The sequence below is a fragment of the Monodelphis domestica genome, chromosome 4, assembly GCF_027887165.1.
Source record: "Monodelphis domestica isolate mMonDom1 chromosome 4, mMonDom1.pri, whole genome shotgun sequence".
Lineage (NCBI taxonomy): Eukaryota > Metazoa > Chordata > Mammalia > Didelphimorphia > Didelphidae > Monodelphis > Monodelphis domestica.
This window is the reverse complement of record NC_077230.1, coordinates 149,769,809-149,784,982: the sequence shown is the minus strand read 5'-3', so window position 1 is coordinate 149,784,982 and position 15,174 is coordinate 149,769,809. Positions and strand designations below refer to the sequence as shown.

General features: G+C 34.6%; 1 protein-coding gene across 2 annotated transcripts in view; it reads right to left on the bottom strand.

Annotated features, from left to right (window-relative positions):
* The window catches only part of ACVR2A (activin A receptor type 2A), a 140,055-nt gene that overhangs the window by 47,841 nt on the left and 77,040 nt on the right, over positions 1 to 15,174 (bottom strand). The window lies entirely within an intron of this gene.

Below are 15,174 nucleotides of genomic sequence, written 5' to 3'. Positions count from 1 at the left end.
AATGATTCTCAGTGGATCTCCAATTTACTTGGAATAAGAAAGTTTACTCATGCCATTATCCTAGAAGTTTATCATGAAATAGCTTATTCAAATAACTTAAACTATGGATGATAACATTATGACTATATTTCTATTTTTAAATGACTAACATCATTATTGTTCATCAGTGCAGAAATAATACCTTCTTTAATGTGGGGAGTGGGGAGGAAGGATCAATGTTAAAGGGGGAAAAATAGCAATGACCTGGTCATTACCAGGGGGCAAATCTAATAGTAGTCAAACAACCACAGGTACTACGCTTTTACTTAAGAAACACACTTTTTTTTTTCACTTTATTTTTCTTGCCTTTTTTTGTAACTTGGCTAATAAGGAAATGTTTTGCATAACATCACATTTATAAATGGTATTATATTATTTGCCTTCTCAGTGGGTAAGAGTAGGAATGGCGAGAGGGAGAGAATTTGGAACTCAGTTTTTTTAAATCTTAGTATGATTTTTTAAAGTAGCACATCCTAAACTTTGTGATTTCAGAATCCCTTTGCATTCTTTAAAAAAATCATTGGTGTTTTGTTTTTAGATTACAGGCATTATATGTTACTTTCAATTCCTGAGGGTTCTGTTTATAAAAAAGGGAAAAAAGTTAAGTAAAACTAATAAAGACAGATTCCTTTACACTGCTTTAGACTTCAGTGAGCTTTTGTTTGTCTTTCTCAAAATTAATGCATTAGTAATTAAAATATTTTAAAATATTTCTTAATTCATTAAAAAATAATAAATCCATTACCTCTTAATGTAGAAAAATTATGAAAAATAACTACATTTCATTAAAAGGTGTAAGAGTTGCATTATTTTATATATTTCTGCAAATCTCTTTAATGACTGGCTTAATAAAAGATAGAAGGATTCTCATATCTGTTTTTTGCATTCAAATTGTTGCAAAACATTGTTTCAATAGAAGTATCTGAAGAAAATTTGGTCTCACATATTTTAATTGCAAATAGAGGGGAAAGGATACTTAACGGTGTGTAGGGGTGGGGAGAGGGAAGGGGACAAGTATTTATTAATCACCTAAAGGCTAGGCATTATGCTTTAGAAATATTATTTCATTTGATCATCACAAGAACCCTGTGAGGTAAGTTTTATTATTATCCCCATTTTAGAGATAAGAAAAACTGAGGCAAACAGAGGTTAAGAAACTTGCCAGGAAATATCTGAGACCTAATTTGAACTCAGGTCTTCCTAACTCTGGGTCTGATCTAGCACTCTATCCACTGAACCACTAAGATGGTTTTGGCATCATGAAAATATGGATCCCCAAATACACTTTAATAACAACTGCCTTAAAGTTATGGTCTAACTTATGTTCATCTTGACTGTCCATTGTTAGAGAGGAAAAACCTCAATTAATAAATTCTCCTGTTCTATCATAATCTAAATTCAAGAACACATTCAATGTTTCTGGATCTACAGAATTAAAATCCACAGCGAAATCAAGCACAAATTTCAGGAGATAATATTGATGTGGAACTAGAAACATGTTTTTTCCAGAATTTATTTTGTCTCCTACCTACATATTTGTAGTAATACTATTTATTTTTCCTTGTATTTATGATTAAAAGAAAAAAGTGTCATCTATAGGAGTTCCCTCCTCTCCCCAGCCCAGAGCAGAGGGGTCTAACCATGAACAAAGGAATACTTATCACTCTAAAATAAGTATTGCTAAATCACCATTGATACTTCTCAGTCTCAAAATAAGAATAAGGGATCAAAGTAACCTATGTAAAGTACTAAGTGCTACATAAAAGCTGTTATTCTTATTTCTATCTAATCTTCATTGGTTCTATAGCTTCTGGCAATGAAGTAGAAGCTTGGAGCTGGCCCATAAAGAGAGAAAAGTTTATGTGGGGAACAGAAGGCAAACATTGGACAATAGCAGAAAGCCCAGACTTTGAGACACTTCAAATGCCTGAAGGTTGAAGGAGGAATACCACAATAATCTGTCCAGTTGGTAGAGGTTTTGAAAGGAGAGTAGAAGGATCAGAACTTAGAGAAGTCCCAATGGTAGGGGCTAGGGAAACTGGTGAAAAGGACTAAGTTTGAAAACAAAGAATAAAATTCAAGGAATCAACAAACATGTATTAAGGGCTTGTTTGCTTTTTGCAAGATACTGGGCTAAACAGAAGGAAAATAAAGAATAAGGAAAAAAAAAAACAATCTTTCCCTGGAGGAGCTCACATTCTAACAGGGGAGAGAACATTTAAAAAAACAAAACAAGCAAGGTAAATTCAGAGTAGATATGGAAAAATAACCTTAGCACAAGCCAGTAGGACCAGAAATTCAAAAAGAATCAATGTTTGGGATGGATAGCATTTCAGACTGGAAGAGGGAGGGGGCATAGATGGTGCACAGTCACAGCAGTCAGGAATAAAGCAGAAAGGAGGCAGTCAAGTTTGGTGAAGAGGCTGAAGCACTGGATTTAGGAGTCAGAAAGCCCTAAATCTAAATCCTGCCCCAGATATCTACAATCTTACCACCTTGGGAAAGTCATTTACCTCTCTAATCCTCAGTTTCCTCAAGGACTATAATAGGACCTGCTTCAGAGTTGTAGCCACTGAGGTGGGGAGCTGACTTGTTATTCAATGGCCCTAGGGTTGGTATCAGGAGGATGTGGAAAGTAGGTGGGGCTGGTTATCATTGGAGAATGAATCCAAGATAGATGATTAGAAGGTTTAAGATCAAGATTTGTATTGGTATGTCTTTGACCTGCCATACTGTTGTAAACTGGAACAAACCTTGTCAACATTATGATTCTAGTCTCCTTGTCCATTTGGGGAAAGAAAAGAATCAGTTTGTTCTAATCTGAAAGCTTTCTCCACTCTCACTCGGGTAGGAAGACCTTGCCCAAATCTTTTTTTCCTGTAGTTATTTTAGAGATTGGGGGGGGGGGGGGAGTAGAACTAAACAATTCTTTTTTCTAATGACAGAAGGATATAGCCAATAGCCAATATCATGAAAATGACCTAATTAGGAGAATGGATAGGGACACCTATACAAGAATTCTTATGGCCAAAACTGAGTCTTCGGACAGTGAGAACAAAAAAACAAAATTTGAAGCTTAGGCTACCCATTTGTTTCTTCAACAAGAATTCATTTTAAATTCATGCAAATGAGAGGAAGAAGGCAAGAGAATATGAGACCTAGTTCCATTATACTTAAGAACATTATTAAATCCTTTGCAACTTAGATTTTGTTCTTTATCATATGTTATCTTATCCCATCTAAGGTCTCAGTCATGTTTCCCAAGCAATGTTTTTAGTAACTTTTAAAGGTCCCAAAACACTTTCTTAAGTACTTTTAAAAAACACTTTAAAAGGTTTGTTATTTTGGGGAACAGAAGGTCTAGGATTTACAACATACATCACTTGTACCAGATGTGATCATTTTATTAGAAAAGTTATACACAATATATACTTATTCTTTCATAATTTTCTCATCTTAAAAATGACCACAAATGACACTAAGATAAACTATCTTTTTGACCTATTTCCATTTTCTACCAAATTTTTTAAAAAAGGATTTGTCTGTGTTCAAATGTTTTGTTTCTTCATAAGTTTGCATCTAAAAATAACAACTGAGAAATGGGGAGGAGAACCCTCCCTCCATTTTGAAGATGTGGGGAACCAATAAGTATGGAACACTGCATATACTTTCAGAGATGGTTGATATGCTAGTTTTACTGATGCTTTTTTTTCTCTTCTTGCTTTTTTGTTATAAGAAGATGTTTTTCTGGACGTAGGAGTTAGGAGAAGAGAATTTGGACAGACATATTTACAAATTAAGGTACCATTCAAAAAGATATTAATATATTAAAGAAAATAAAATTAAAATTTCCTAGCACATTAGGCTTTTATAACACTTTATTATTTAGTCATTCAATATCTGACTCTTTGTGACTCCATGGACCATAACTATCCACAGGGTTTCTTAGCAAGAATACTAGAGTAGCTTGCCACTTCCTTTTCCAGTGGATCCAGGGGATATTTTTGTTATACTACTGGAAAATAGCTATATGTACAATGCTCTGGCCATCTTTATGCCATATCACTCCATTTCAGGTACCATCTCCAGTCAACCCTCCAACTCTTACCCTAAGGGTCCAATGCTGCTGAGTGATAACAGTTCTCCTTAAATAGCCTGATCCAGACCCATCCCAGCTGTTATCCAACCATCTTTAAGGCATGCCATCTTACTCTACTTTCACTAAGCTGTATTATCTCCATTCACCATCTCTTTAAGTAACCAGGTCAAAATACCCTTGCCATCAATACTCATCTCTACATATTATCTTCTAGATATCTTCTAGAAAATAACTTCTTTAAGAACAAGATCTGTCTGGCTTTTATATTTTAGCATGATTGTTGTCTTTCATTTAACTTATTCATTTCATTAATATTTTCATTAAAATATTATTCACTTCCTAAAGAGAGAAATGATGGATTAAATATACAAAGTGAAAAACATTTTTATAGAACCAATATTAAGAATTTGTGTAGCTTGATGAATATTTTTTTATGGGGCATTCACTTTTCCTTTTGAGGTTGGAAGGTTGAAGAGGAAAAAAAATGCCTGACAATAAAAAAAAATTGTTTACAAATATCTTTCATTTTATTATTAGTTTGAGAACCATACCCTGGCTTAGAAATTAGAACATCTTGGCTCTATATAGAGCTGGATAGTGGGCAAGTAATTTCCTTTTTCTACATCAATATTTCCTCACTGTCACCTATGGGACTTTGGGTAAATTGCTTAAGCTTAGTCTCCAAATCTATAAAATGAGGAGGGCTGGATTAAACAAGCCTCTATCTCCCCTTTCAATTCTAAAGGTATGATTCTATGAGCCTAGTAAGAGTTAGTCAATTACAAGGATTATAAATCAGTACTGTACATACATATTCTAGACAAATGCCTTCTTTTTTATATACTTGGTGAATAACTATTTCACTTTCTCTATTTAAAAAAAAAGTTGTGTTCAGATCCATAATGTCCTTAGCATAAAAGTAGAAATTTTAGCTAAAATATCTATATCTAAGAAGTAGTCCCTTTTGTTGTTCTATTTTGTAAAATATTAAACAAAAGAATTTTGCCAGCTTTCAAAATTACTATGCAACTTTGAAATGATTTAATTCAAAACTATAATTCAGAACCTAAGCAGTATACTTTAAAGTTTTCTTTTTCATGATTTTACAGTTTTTTTGTAAATCATATATTCAATTTGGCCTAGTAATTCAATACTGCTATATTTAACACTGGTCACTTATTCCTTCCATTCTCTTCTGAGGATTTTCAAAGGATTTACTAATGCTTTCTTCTTCATCCATTACTATCACTAACCCCTAACTATCTCAACTCTTCTTTCTTCCCACCCAACATATCTTATAACAAATAAATGTAGCTAAGCAAAACAAAAAAACAAAATGAGCAAGCTCAAAAACTTGTCTCCTTATATAGCTTTAGCCCAAAGTAGGCAGCATAATTCATTATTTAGGTACTTAATAAATATTTATTGATTGACTGATGTCATGGTTGGTCTGCATATTGATCATTGTTATTGAGTCTTTCAAGGCTGTTATTACTTTATAATGTTGAAGAAATAATATAAACTATTGTTTTTTCAAAAAATAAAACCACTTTTCTCTTGGCTCTTCACACTTTTCTCTGCAACAGTTGATATAAATACTCCCAAGATCCTTTGAATTCTCTCTTTCCATCATTTCTTAAGGCACAATGCAATTGCATTGCATTCATAATGTGTTTAGCCATTCCATATTGATGGGTACCAACTTTGTTGGCATTTCTTTACTAGAGAAAAAAGTATATACATTTGCCTAATAAACCAGAAACAATTCTAAAGGAGCAGAGAATATTGAATATAATATTCCCCGAATGGCAAAATACATAGACTTATGGCCATGAATAACTTACTCAGAAAACTATATATAATCCTTTGGGAGTATAGAAGGAAAAGGAATGTGTCTTTGATAAAATAAAGGATACCTAAGCATTCCTGATATGTGTAAAAATTCTGGAATATAAACAACAACAAAGATGCAAAGAAAACTGAAGAGATTTTTTAAAAAATTAAATGTTTGCCTTCTAATGGAGAGGACTATTAAAAGCAACCTTTTAGAACCTGCGGCAGGCTTAGGCCCTTGGGGCCAAAGTCCCTCAGCAAGATTCAGGCCCATAGAGCAGAAACTCTTCAGTCACATTGTCCCTCCCTTCTCTCCTTCTGCATCTAGATTATGTTTGTGTTTACTACCCCTAAAACTGGCAAACTCTTGTGTATGTATCATGTAACCTGCAGCTGAGGAAGTCTCCAGGTGTAACGACTTTTCCTGCCATTGGACCCAGGCTTCCAACGCCAAAAGAGTGGGACTGTCTCTGTGCACCGACTTTTCCACTTAAATCTTCACGCACAAATGTCTTTGTGCACACTCATCTATCATAGATGAAAGCGCACAAAGACAATCGTCATCCTCGGTTACCGAGAGACTACTACTACTACTATATGGTCAAAGGATATCTACAAAAAGTTTTCAAAAGAACTGCGAAGTAGTCAAAAACACATGAAAAAATGCTCCAAATCACTATAAGTGAAATGCAAATCACAATTACCCTGAAGTTTACCAAACATCCTGCAAACTGAAAATAATGACAAAAAATGGCAATAGTCAAGATTGGAAATGTTATGAATGAGAGGTACACTAATACATTGTTGGTGAAGCTGTGAACTTATATAACCATTTTGGAAAGCAATTTGAAATTGTGCCATGAATTGACCAAAATGTTCATTCCCTTTGAACTAGAGACTCCTTTTGAGCTAATACTCCAATGAAGCCATTCATAATATTTTTCAAAAAGGCCTCATATATTCCAAAATATTTATAGCAGCATTTTTGTGGTAGCTAAGAATTGGAAACAAAGTAGAATTGTGGTACATAAATGTAATGGAACATTAATATAAGAAATATGTGTGAAGAACATGAAGCATATGAAGAGCTGTGAATTGATGAAAAGTGGATTGAGCAGAGCTAAGAAAAAATATACATATTAACTACAATATAAATGAACAATGACACACCAAAAAATAAAAAAGAAATATAATAAAATTACAAAGATGAAGCAGAACTTGAATAAAAAGCTATGAAAGGACTCTGATAACTCATTCATATTTTCTTCTCTCTTTCTCCTCCTTTCACTTTAAGCAAGCATCCTCTACCATGATTTCCTCTTTTCATCCCTGCCTTACATGAAAACATGGGCTTTCTCCTTTATTAAGAAATGCCCTGTAACATGTATAAGTGATCATATTCCATTCTGTCTTCTCCAGCAGATAACCCCTATGGGCCCTCTTCTCTACTCTGCTTCTACTTATCTCATGATTGATCATGTTTCTCAGCTCTACTTATCTAGCCCATACCTATCACCTAATCTCCAGATTTGCATCGCCAACTGCCTAATGAAGATCTCAAATAAATTAGACTTCATAGGCATCTTAAACTCACTATCTCCAAAAGTGAACTCATTATTAACTTCCCACCCCACATTCCCAGACCAAACCCTTCTTCTTCTTAATCACCCTATTGTTGTTGAGGATGGTAATCCTCTCAGTCATCAGAATTTATATAAAAATTAATTTCAAAATACTTATAAAATTAACTGTCAGTCAGCTTACAAAGAACATATCTCCAAAACCCTCTTAGAAATATAGACTTAAATATTTGGAGAGCAATTGGCACATGATTGGTTTATGCCAATATAATAAAATGGTAGTGTTAACCAAATTAATTAATTTATTTATTTATTTATTTATTTATTCATTTATTGTGCATCTACTATGTGTCATAAAAAGGCAGGCAAAAGACAGTCTCTCTCCTCAAGGAACTCTAATGGGAGAAACAATATATAAACAACCATATGACAGTCCAGTGCTCAAAGATATAATATTCTAAACAAGGAGACAAACCATGCACAACAAGATATACACAGGATAAATTAGACATAATCAACAGAGGGAAGGCACTAGCATTAAAGGTGGAAAAGTAGCTTCTGACTTTTTTTTTTTTTAATATGAAGCAAAGTTCTCAGCTGAGAAGGTAGGGAGAGAGGGAGAAACCATGAGAAGTTTATTTAGGGATGAAAAGGCCTGGTAGAGCTACTGGTAGAAAAAGGGGGAGTAAGAAGCAAACTGATTATAGAGGTATATATAGTAGGATTGTCAAACAGCAATAAGGACCCAGTTGCGGGTCCTACTAAATCTGTAGTAGACCAAGACAGGACAATAGCATGATTTTCTCCACCTCTCCTATTTTGGAATGCATACATTTCTTCATCATTTAACACCTTCCAAATGTTCCAGTGAATTTACATTTGCAATTTTCTCTTAAGTCTTGTGTTTGCCTTTACAAATTTTCTCCATTAGGATTTTGATTTCAGTTATTTCATTTTACATTTCCTTCTCCAGCTTCATTTCTTCCAGCCATCCTTGTGGTCAAGCCATGTTTTTTCTGTTTGTTTGGTTTGGTTTTTTTTTTTCTGTTCTCTGTTTGCTTTTGGCCTTTCAACTAGCCCATAGTATTTCTTCATAGTTGGATTTAATATTTTCTTCTGGTTACTTTTAATTTCTACCTCGGTTTTTTGGGTACTTATTGCCAGGGATCTCAGCCATCTAATACCTTTGCATAGGTTGGGTAGGGTATTGTTTGGTTGTTTCTTCTTTAGTCTAAATGCTATTGTTGCTTCTTTGAATGGGATGATTGCCTCAATCCCTGATTTCTGTCTTAATCTCTTGGTAAATGCCTATGAGTGCTGAGTTATGCCCATCCTTTCTCCCCTCTCTGAACACAATTCCCAATAAGAGTTGGTTTCATCCCCTGCTGTGGCTCTGAAAGGCTCTAGTTCAATTTTGGAGATCATGCTATTCTGTAGCCTCTGGAAAGGCCTCCTACAGTGAGGGCATTCAGGTGCTGAATTGACTTTGTTTCCTGTTCTAGTGCTCTAATAAGTCCACAACCAAGTGTCATTTCCCTGCACAGTCTCTTACAGGGGTGGCTCTAACCTCCATTTTAAACAGATTAGCAGGCTCAGGAACTGAACACTGACTCACAATACCTAGAACTGTTCTTAAGAGCATCCATAGACTTCAGCCCATTTACTACAGCTCATACCAACTTCCCTGTTCTCCTTATCCTTCCTTCTAGAACTTGCAGGTTTTAGGCTTATTTATAAAGGCTCCTTCCAACTTTCTTAACAAGACTCCTTTAGCCAGCCTGCCCCATCTTATGGTGCAGTCTGGACAGGACTGCAGAATTCATGTCTATTTCTAAGCAAGAGTCTATTTCTACTCTGTTTGGGGACCTTTTTAGATATTTCCTGGGCAAAGTAATGGGTTCCTGTACTTTTTCATTACCTTCTTGGCCTGAACTCTGAACACCTAAGAGTAAAACAACATAATCTAATCTTCTTTGAACTGTATTATATATGTTGATTATCATCCCTTTCTCTCCCCACTTCTCCAACCCATGAGTATCAAGTGTCATCTTTATTCAGGCAGGTCCTGAAAACCCAACATCTATCAAAACCTTCTAGGACTAAAAGCTGTGAAAAGTGACCATTTCCAAATTATGTTCCTTGACTTGTTTGCTAGGAAAGTTATTTTGAGTGTCAGAAACTTCTTATTTTCTTTTTTTTCCTTCCTTTTGGCTTGGCTCCAATATTTCTTGTTGCCTTGTAGAGTTATTCAGTTATAACTGCTCCATTTCCCCCCTCCCCATTCCTCATATGTATGTAATTTCTAATTATAAGTCAGTTTAAATATTTAATTTCAATCTTTTCCTTGTTAAATGTTTATTTGCCTATAGAGACAACTATATTCAAACAGTATTGTCTCTCTTGGAGGATAATGACTTGCTTTAATAATAAGGGTTCTTAACCTGGGGTTGGTAGAGCTCAGGGAAGCCTGTGAATTTGGAGTGGAAAAAATACACCTTTATTTTCACTAAGCTCTTAATGGAAATTTAAAATTTCCTTTGATCATAAATGTAAGCAACAAAAATTACTCTGACTCCATGGGCTTCACCCATTCACCCATAAGGGTCAATGATATAATGGAGGTTAAGAATCCCTGCCATATGAGGAAACATTCTCCTTATAAGCATATACCTGGCATGTAGTAGGCACTTAGCAAAAGCTTATTGATTTACAGAATGACAAAATAAAATTTTAATTTAAAAAATGAAGACTGTTGGTGGGTTTTTACTCATTTGCTGTCAGTTATTATTTTGTTTTTTTCCCCTTTCTTAAACAACTATGTTTGATGATATTACATGAGTATTTGATTAATTTAGTTTGCTGAATTCAAGTACACTGTGGTAGACATTGGGAGAGGCATAAGGTAAAATAAAATAGTACTCACTGGAATGGAAAAAGTAGGTAAAGACAATAATAATTCAAAATGATACAAAGCAAATGCTTTTAAAAAGTACAAAAAAAGGCACAAAAAAATCCTATGCAAAGATATAAGAATTGTTTAAAGTTTTTTTTTTTTTTAAGTAAACATGTTTCTAAGATGAGAATGTATTTCCTGAGTCACATATATACTCCATACTACCTCATTTAGGTTCTCATATCAAAATTATCATTATCATCATTACCAGAAAAACACTTATTGTTTGGAGTTTCATAAAAGGTTCATTTCAGCAGGAACCCTGTAATGATTCAGGCTATAAATATTCCAGCAAGACATAACCAAGGGATTAGTAGTGAGGAGGCAGAGTCAGGATGATGGATTAGAGGCAACCCTACTGAATGCTCTCAACAGTCTCCTCTAAAAACTTTAAGATAATGCCTCAAATTAAATTTTGAAGCAGCAAAGCTAACAAAAGGTCAGGGTAACACACTTTTCCAGCCTAAGAAAACTTAGTAGGTTGGCAGAAGTCTATGACACTGGAGTAGAAGCCTGTCCGAAGCCCATATATAGCAATGGGGTCATAAAGAGATTACAAGAGGGCCCTTTGCTGGCATTAGGTACAGCTAGCACTAATTGGCAATTCTATTGCCCATATAGACTTCTGAGTTGCAAGTTCCAGGGCAGAGAAGAGCTGAAAAACCTTACTACTTGAAAAAAAATACCTGAAAACCACAATTAAAGAAAGAGCCTAGACATCATATTTCAAGAAAAATTGGCCCTATATCTTAGATCCAAAAAGATATCCCAAAATGAAAACTCCCAAATTCTAGATTTCCCTGAATGGAAAGAAAATACTTCAAACAGCCAAAAGAAAATAATTTGAATATTGTAGAGGATAGTGTCAGGATAATGCAGAATTTAGAAGTTTCTATGTTGTAGGAGCAGAGAGAGCTTAGAATATGAATATGATATTCTGGAAGGCAAAGGAAATAGTATTAAAACTAAGAATAACCTACCTGGTAAAACTAAGTATAATGGGGGTGGGGTGGGGAAGGGGGAAAGAATGGATATTTAATGAAATATTCCTGATGAAAAGACCAGAACTGAATAGAATACCTGACATTCAAACACAAGACTCAAGAGAAGCATAAAAAAGTAAACGTGAAAAGTAATTATCAGGGTCTCAATAAAGTTGAACTGTTTACATTCCTATAGAGAAGATGAAAGATGTCCCTGCTAGGAACTTTATCATTATTAGGGCATTTAAAGGGAGTTTACATAGACAGAAGGTATAGATGTGAGTCAATTATATTGGAATCTGTAACGGATAATTTTAGCGTTGTGACCTAAACTATATTAATTATTGGTCTCCATGAGATATCTCAAATAAAATACCCAAGTCAGCCGGAAATTTATGGTGATTTTAATTAATATAAAGGAAAGAAATTAAGGAGAAGGGAGAGGGAAAAGATGTAGTATTTCTCCCTCCTGGCCTGTGCCAGGAGGAAGATTAGAGGTTTTTAGGAAGATAAAGTTTGGAGAGTAAAGGAGGAAGAAATCAGCCTAAACTCCAAGAGGGCTCAGCTAAGATGCCTGAAACTGAATTGCCTCAAGGGTAAACTCACCACCAAAACCCAAATAGCTGCCAACATGCCAAGATGTCAGAACGCTTAGTACAGTGCCAGCCCGAGCCACATCTCCGGGGAAAGAGAGGGATGAGAGGAAGTGACGCGAAATATATAGACGATTTTATATCACTTTCCTGCATCTCATCTGTACCAATGGTAGCTTAAGCTTGACTCAGGACAGCCCAGGGGTCTGTCAGTTGTTTCTCATTTGTCATTTTTCTCTATCAAAGGCCATCCTCCTAAATACTTAATCCTTAAGTATTGTTATAGACATTCTTGTTTTTGTTAGACAAAGTAGGGTGGAGTGATGTAAAGTTCCCGATACATCCCTGATTTTGTTTGACTAAGTATCTTCATTGTTACAATCAGGAGATAGCTAAATTCAATCTTCACAATCCCCCCTGATGATCATTTGCAGACTAGTCTCCCCACTGATCATTTAACATAATTATCTTGTAGTCCTAAAGCACTTCTAACTACAGATGTATACGATATTCAATTTCTAAGGGGAAATTACAATAGTTAGATAAAGAGGGAAATAGAAGAAAGACAGACAGCAAAACCAATGTTTGCTGATCATATTGACAAAAACCAATTAGGGGGCAATCCCTTTTTGGCATAGGAGTATACATTCAAATAAATGTTCAATCAAAATTCAGTTCAATCAACCACATTTAAAGTTTATTCTTGATATTCTTGATGTAGTATAGGTTTTCTGGCATCTTTCTGCAACAGTTCGTTCTCTGGATTTAGGAATTAGCAAGCTTCTTCCTTGAAGATCTTTCTCGAACAAAAATTTCAAAATTTTGAATTTTTATTAAAATACAAATCATCCCAAAAGAAATGTTTGAGAAAGAGGAATAAACTAAGAAAAGGGGGAAGGGAGAGGTAGAATGGGGAAAATTTTCTCACATAAAAGAGGCAATTTTTTTTTAATATTACTTCATTGTATATGATACTTTTTAGCAAAATGTAGTTTCTCTGATTAACCCTTTTGGTTAGGTCTTATTTTTGCTTTTGCTTTGAGAGTGTATGATTGCGACCTTTTTTTTCCCCCCTTAAAATAATCAAGACATATTAGATTCTGCTTCAGCTCTTTTTTTTAAACTTTTTGTGTGTCTTTCTTTTCAAGTGTGTCTCATATAACAACATATTGCTAGATACTAGTTTCTAAGCATATTTATAAAAATAAGAGTCATTCCCCAATTGATAAATGATCAAAAGGATAGAAACAGGTATTTTTCAGGAAAAAAATCAAACTATATTGAATCCTCTGAAAAAAAATACTCTAAATCACTACTGGGTAAAGAAAGGTAAATTAAAACAAAGCTGAGGTAACCACCTCAACCTATCAGAAATGACAAGTGCTAGGAGGGATGAGGAAAAAATAGCTCCACTAATGAATTAATTGTTTGGTAGAATAATTAAGTGGTCCAACCATTCTAGAGAACAATTTGGAACTAGGCCCAAAAGGTCTGTGCATACCCTTTGACCCAACAATACCACTACTAAGACAAAGAAAAAAAAGTTAAGAATCTATGATTAACAAAAATCCTTTGTGGTGGCAAATAATTAAAAATGGAGGGAATTCATCAATTGGGGAATGGCTGAACAAGTTGTTTCATGATTGTGATGGAATTGGAACACTAGTATGTTATGGGAAATGACAAGAGGGCAGGGTTTCAGAAAAGTGTAGCAAAATCTATATCATCTGATAAACAGTGAAGTGAGAGAAGAACCAGATTATTGTGCACAGAAAGAGCAATTTTGTAATGATAATCAACTGTAATAGACTTAGCTACTCTGATCAATACAATGATCCAAGACAATTTCAAAGGATGAAAGATGAAAAAAATGCTATCTATCTCCACAGAAAAACTTTTGAATTCAAATTGAAATATAATTTTTTCACTTCACTTTTCTTGCTTTTTGAAAAATATGGATAACATGAAAATATGTTTTGCATGACTTCACATGTATAACTGATATCATATTGGTTGCTTCCTCAATGAATGGGAGAGGGTTAGAAGGGGGAGAATGTGGAACTCAAAATTTAAAAAAAGAATGCTAAAAATAATAAATTGAAAAATGTTTTTTAAAAAGACAAAGCCTACTTACTATACCATGTATATTTGCTGAAAAGAAACTAAATATGATAGCTTAGGGTTACCATATATCAAATATTCTTTTCCCTATCCTCCCAAATCACAACTACCTACACAGAGTCCAGATTCCCCTAATTACCTGAATTTGACATGGAGGATGGGCAGGTATGTGTTAAATCACCAACCATGCTGCTGTCAGTTTTCACCATACTACCTGGTTATACAGGTATGACCTGTACAACTCAGGACAAGTACAATGATTGCAAAATAATCACTTCTTAGTTTGGGGAGGAGGGGCCACATGGCTTCTCATGCGTGATAATACAGCACATTAAGTGGCTTTCCGATGAAGACTGATTCTTAGATATGATTAAGAATTCAAAAAAGAAAGGCAAATAAGCAAGAGTACTGAAAGTCCAGAAATGGATCCTTATACCTTATCCCCAAGTCAGTACTAAACCCCTAATATGCCCATTTAAGTAACCTAGCTTGCTAGTGTTATTTTGGATCTAAACAGAGACTATCACTGGTTGGCCACTGGAATAATCATAACAATAACATTCATATAGCACTTTAAGATTTGCAAAGCATTTTACAAATACATCATTTGATCATTTGATCCTCAAAATGACATTGAGTGGTAGGTGTTATTCATTTTACTGAAGCAGACAGCGATTAAGTCACAAAACTAGTGCCTGCGGTCTAGCATGCTTTCCAGCCACTGCTCTCCCTAACTGCTCCTGGAAAAACTCCACTGACCACTGGAATTACTTCCAACTATATATGGATTATGTATTTTGAATGTAATATTATTATTACACATTTCACCCTTCACCAAAATGGATTTGGAGCTGAATATTTACCACTCTGAAAGGACCTTAGAGACCATATGATCTATCTCCTTCATTTTACTTAGAAATTCAAGGCCTCTGGGATTAAGTGATTTGCCTAAATTACACAAGTACTAAATACT